Source organism: Pinus tabuliformis, chromosome 5_2 (assembly GCF_031772625.1).
Source record: "Pinus tabuliformis cultivar Carrire ecotype Pingquan chromosome 5_2, CPIR1, whole genome shotgun sequence".
Taxonomy (NCBI): domain Eukaryota; kingdom Viridiplantae; phylum Streptophyta; class Pinopsida; order Pinales; family Pinaceae; genus Pinus; species Pinus tabuliformis.
In genome coordinates this window covers 1,029,931,583-1,029,937,666 of record NC_142306.1, presented here as the reverse complement: position 1 = coordinate 1,029,937,666, position 6,084 = coordinate 1,029,931,583, and the positions used below count along the sequence as shown (strand labels likewise).

The 6,084-nt window shown below is 37.2% G+C and overlaps 1 pseudogene; it reads right to left on the bottom strand.

Annotated features, from left to right (window-relative positions):
- Window positions 1-4,795: 4,795 nt before the first annotated feature.
- LOC149162753 (GDSL esterase/lipase At3g43550-like) lies at window positions 4,796-5,796 on the bottom strand (annotated as a pseudogene).
- Between the last annotated feature and the right edge of the window lie 288 nt (window positions 5,797-6,084).

Below are 6,084 nucleotides of genomic sequence, written 5' to 3'. Positions count from 1 at the left end.
AATAACTCAACCCAAGCCATTACAGGGCTTCTAAAGCGTTTGTCCAACCAAGGCTCTAGGAACTAATAACTCATCCCAAGCTAAAGAAAACATGAGAACCAAAAAAAAACCCACAAGGCCATGGCTATACATGAAATGGCAAGGCTAGGAAAATCCACTACCAATCTAGGCAATCCTCCATGCCAATGAAATATCATAACCAGGAAACCACATACATGTGTCATGCATGCAAAAACTAGTGAGGAAAACATACATGCAACTCGGTACCTACAAGCAAAACCTGTTGTAGTTGTTGATCCTGATGTCCTCTTGCACTTTCCTACTCATCTTTTTCCTTCTTGCTCCAAAACTCTAAGTATGCCACACCCTCCAAGAGTGCTCAAAGAAAACTCTAAGTATCCAAGAGTATGAGAGAGAGAATAGAAGAGAGCTCCACCAAAACTAACCAAGCCTGCCCACTGATCCTCATAATTCTTTTTATTAATGAGGCCTCTATTTTCTTCGTTTTCCATTATTTTCCTTCATTTTCCTCCTCACATGCAACCTGTGACCTTTCACCTTCCTTTTCTCCTAATTTCCATTATTTTCATAAATACAATGTCAATAAATGCCTCATGCCTTTCCAAAGAATTTTCCATTGCTTTTGCCAATTTCCTTAGCCATAATAAACTAAATGAACACCCACTAGAATGTTTTCCCATCATTCAGCTTGGAATACGTGTCCCATGACCGTGGTCTTATATATTTTTACATGAGCTTTTAACTAGGGCTATTATAGTCATATTCATTTCTTCTTTCTCTAGGGTTGGTTCCTGGTGTATATCCTCTTCTTTTGAAGTTTCTTGTTCCATTTCTTCCTCCTCTTCACAATCTATGTAAAATAATCTCTTCTCAGCACACTTATGACCTTTAGTGTATTTGTTAACACAACTATAAGAAATCCCTTTTGCTCTTTTTTCTTCCAATTGTTATGGTGTCAACCTTGTAGGTTGTGGAAGGCTAGGAGCAGCAACACTTCCATCTTAATAGTTGTGAGTGGTAGGCTTCCTTGTTGCCATAATTTTGCTTTCATTTTTTCTTGCCAACCTGAATGCCTTCTCCAATTAATCAGGTTCCCAAAGGCGAACCTCATGTTGGATGTTATCCTTTAAAGTCCCTATGAAAACATCAATCATATGCTCCTCTAGAATATCATTTACCCTTATATTCAATTTTTGGAAGTCCTCAATGTGCTCTGCCATTGAACCCTTTTGTTTGAGATTTATCAATTGGCTAAAGAAGGTGTTTCTCTTTGTATCCTCATAATGTGCTATCATTTCCTCCATAAAAATTGACCAAGTGAAAAGTGTTTTACGATAACAAAGCAAATTATAACATACAAACTTATTGGATTCTATGTATAAAGTTGCAATGCATACCTTTTGTGTGTGTTGCACATTATGGAGATCAAAATATTGCTCCATCTGTAGTATCCATGTTACCAGATCCTTGCCATCAAACTTCCTCATATCGATCTTTGGAATATGGTGGGTCTTCAATCCAACGTTAGAGTCTATGAAATCATGATTAACATTTCTTTTGTTCTCATCATGAGTTTCATGTAATACCTTTTCTCCATTAGGAAGAATTTCTTGTAGCAACTTTGTCAAACCTTCCTTCAAACCTTCCATGTCTACTTTTAAACCATTCTTCAAATCTTCCATGTTGCCTTTCATTTTTTCTTATATACCATCCATCTTAGCTTCCATTCCATCCTTCAAAACTTCCATGTCTGATTTTAAACCATTCTTCAAACCATCCATCTTAGCTTCCATTTCATTTTTGGTTACTCTTTGCGACAACGAAATTTGTTGCACTTGGTCTCGTAATTTTGATATATCATGTTTTATTTCTTCCTCTTCTTCATGCGTCATAATAGAGCTTTCTGGTTTCTTACTAGGTTTTTCCATTTTCTTGCTTCAAGTCATTTTGGAACTAAACAATGATATTTATGCTTCATTATGCTCATTGAATCACTTCAAACTGATTTTTCAAACAAAACAGACGTAAATTTAAAAAAAATACAAACCTTTTTCTTGCTTTGTAGGAGCTCGATACTGAATCTGTTGTAACTTTGTAATTTGCAGATCTCCAAGGTCTAAAATTTCATCATGTGATATCCCTATGAGTCTTCTTTCCAACCGCACAAGTCAGACCTAGATTGGAGTCTTCAAGAAAGAGTTATGATTGATCTCCCATGATGACCTTATTATAAAACGAGTTCAGTAGAGAACTGCATTCCATTCACTTTTAGCCACTTTTTACAGAGTTCAAATATGATGCATGAAACGAAAGTTATGGCGATTTTCCCTAGGTCCCCTGTTTAAGAGTGAATTTTGGAGCCTGCAAAAACCCTAACTTCCCCTGATCATATCTCAGAAAATTTAGTGAACCAAGATCTGAAATTTTTACACGAATTTCACCATGATTTCAGGTCCATGTGGTAAATTTTTCAGCATGTGAAGCTTTGTAGAAATTTTTTTATAGCAAAAATTCCGAGATGACTTGTTTGAAGAAGCGAAACCCTAGAATCCAAAGCTCTGATACCCAATGTTATGCAACCAGCTCAAAAAAAAGAAGAAAATATAGATCAATGACTTGAAAAACAACCTCTTCGAGGGGGAAACCTCCTTTACATCACATAAATGAACAATTCTTGGATGATTCAAATAACAAAACCTCTTTTCTACATATAAGAGTCTAAGGGGTCACAATATAATCAAAGCCTACATAACAATAATAATGTAAGGGCGCAATAGTAACAATAGTTGGATTCTATGAGGTATAATAATAACAATATGGAGACTACATGGGCACAACAAGAATAATAAGGGGCTACACTAGTATTATAGGGACCTAATATTGTCCATATTATACTCACATTTGGTCTAATTTTCAAAATGTCCATCTGATCCATACCTTGGGGACTAAGATCTAGGAACCATAAATGTTAAGAGAGAGGAGGAGAGAGAACATACAAATATTCTTAGAAAAACATTGAAAAAAAATACAAACAGTGAATACCTAATAACATAACGAAAGTAGATAGTTCTTTATTAAATGGATAAATCCTTTACACTACATTGTCGAAGACCCATCTGTCCTTTTACAAGGCCAATTCAATTATTTATAGAATTATTGGTTCCTTCTTGAGTTATAATACCATGGGAAAATACAAGGGGTGGATGCCAATTTCCATTCAGATCAATCCTCCCCCCTTAGGAAACAATGGTCCCCATTATGTCAAGTTCCCTATTAAAAAACTTTTGTTGAATATGAGCCAATGAAGAGAAGGGTTTTATGTGGTTGACCCATAACCATGATGAATGAAGGTCCGAGGATAGAGTTATCATGTAATTCTTATGGGCCAATTGTGATACTGACAATGTCTATCCTAGCAAATGGACTTTGATGGCAAGGGTTTTGTATGGCTGACCCATAACCATGGGTTTGTGGGTGACCCATAACCGTGATGAACGAAAGTCCAAGGATAGAGATATCATGTAATGCTTGTGGGCCAACTGTGTTACTAACAGTATATGGCCTAGCAAATGGACTTCGATGACAAGGGTTTTGTGTGGTTGACCCATAACCATGGGTTTGTGGGTGACCCATAACCATGATGAATGAAAGATTGAGGATAGAGAGACCCTATAATGCTTGTGGGCTAACTATGGTGCTCACAGTGTATGGCCTAGAAAATGTACTTCAAGGTAGTTTGCTTGTTGATTTTCCAAGGTATGGCGGAAATCTGATGACTTATATTTGTAAATTCTCACTATCCAATTAGATTTTTTAAAAGCTTCCTCCAGGTACTCAAGTTTCACATTATCATTTCCCAATACTATGATTTGATAGTTCAACCATGACATTACCTTGGCATCAGGAGGGGTATTTTGTCGCAACTAGAAGTATGCTTCATGGTAGTTATCAAAGATAGCCCTATCACCATGGGCACCCTTGGAAGCAAGAATAATAATGGGAGACAAGTGTGCCTTGGATGTCACCTAGGTGCATTGGGTGACACACCTCATAAGTAAGTAAAAGACATATGCACTCTTCCTCTAGAATGACAATGCCTAATCTGCGGACACCTTGGGATTACTTAAGCCTTTGTTGGCAACTGTAGATGTGGATTTAGGCTCATTATGAACCAAAATGGCCAAGTTTTCCATAGTTGAAGATATTGCTACAACACTGATAAAGCAGATGTTCAAAGTTGCAACCATCATTCCAGTAAAACATAAGCTAGTAAGACCATATAACATAATAATATCATTTGTGTGAAAGTCAAACATAAATGATGACCAAGTTGTTGGTTGATACTCTAAGTGTTCCTTTATTCTTTGAATTGCTTCTTGTTGAACAATCTGATGTTCTTTATATAAATTTTAAGTGACCTTTATTCTTGCAGAGTTTGCCTTGGCATGAGCATGAGTGCTTAGATTGTAGTGCCCAACAAGAGAAATATACTAAGGTACAATCACACTCAAACGTATCATATCAACGACTTGTTGGTGGATGGAAGAATGAACTTAAACTTGAGTATCTTTATATATGAACCTTGTAGGTATTGATTTGTGAAATGCAATGAAATGAGACTCTTTCCATACTTGGAAAATTCTTTTTCACCAAAAAACCAATTAAGCACAGTATCTGTGACCAAATCCAATGTCACCTCCTGCGACCTTGCAATCACAACGAGCTCCTCGTTGATCCACTATTGATTTGAAGGCTGCCTAAGAAAACTAGCATACTATTGGCGATCCCTAGTCTCCTTGTGCATACTCTTAACGGCCTTCTTCTTAGGCAGCACAAATACCACAACCTCCATACCATCCTCATATCCATAATTGAGTGGATTCTAAACAACCTGCACAACAATGGTATAAATGTCTGAATAGATTATTGTATATCCCAGGAAAGAAGCCTATAAATTAGCAAGTGTGGGTTCCCACTTCTAATTGAATTTGTATGATGCCTCATTTATTCTTTCATTGCATGGCCTTCCTGCAAAATCTAGGTATGTCCTCTCCAAAGGCAAACAACCCAATATGTATAGACTTGCCACTGGCATTTTCTAAGCCCCCAATTTGTAAAGTTCTTGTATATAGTGAGACCCCAAGCTTATGAGATAATCTACATACTGGGATATTATGAACTGTGTGGCAGAGTTAAACCAAAAATTGTGAGGATTGAAATTAAAATGGATGACACTGAAATTAGCATTGCTTGTACCAATGTAGTGTAGGGAATCACTAATAATTCTAGAAGCATCCACTTCTCCTACAAGACCTCATAACCACAACTAGTATTCCCTTAAATAACTTGATTGTTTGATCAAAACTTATTACATTTCCACTCTCTTAAGTGGTGTTATCATAGCGACAACTAATAGAGGCAAAGGTATCTCCAGTGAGCAAATCCTTGGAAGTCAGTTGTGGGTCGAGATATGCAACTATTATTTCTTTGATACCCAAACTTGAAGCGATGAAATATGAGGTGAGCTTTCCATTGGAGAAGTGTTTAGTGGGCACACAATTAAGAAGGTATCTGCCATAAGTTGGGAAGTAGCACTTAGACGATGTGTTTGATCTGATTATTGTTGCCAGCGTTGAGGTTTGAGTCCCCAAACACCAGTATTGTAGGAAAGTTTGGGGTGCCCTGACCTTGCACTACCTCCAAACATATGGATAAGAAAACACCCATTTCAAAGAAAGAATTAGTGATGAACTTAGACTTCCATTAGGTTGTCATTGATAATGGATTTTGTTGCTCTCACAACAAGAATGAGACGTTGGATGGCGTGCACAATGGCAATTTCATGAAGTGTTGTGGGGAAGCTTGAGTGGGATTAAGGCATGACACTCCATTCATAGAAATTAAAGACTTGGTGTTTGTGACACAAAAATCTGGCAATGCCTCTGGATCTTCGTTGATCATCATGGGAAGAGCCAAGAGGAAGAAGATACTTATAGTGGCCACAAATTGATAGGAGACGAGTGCAACTATGACCATTGCAATATACGAGCTTAAGGTCAACTA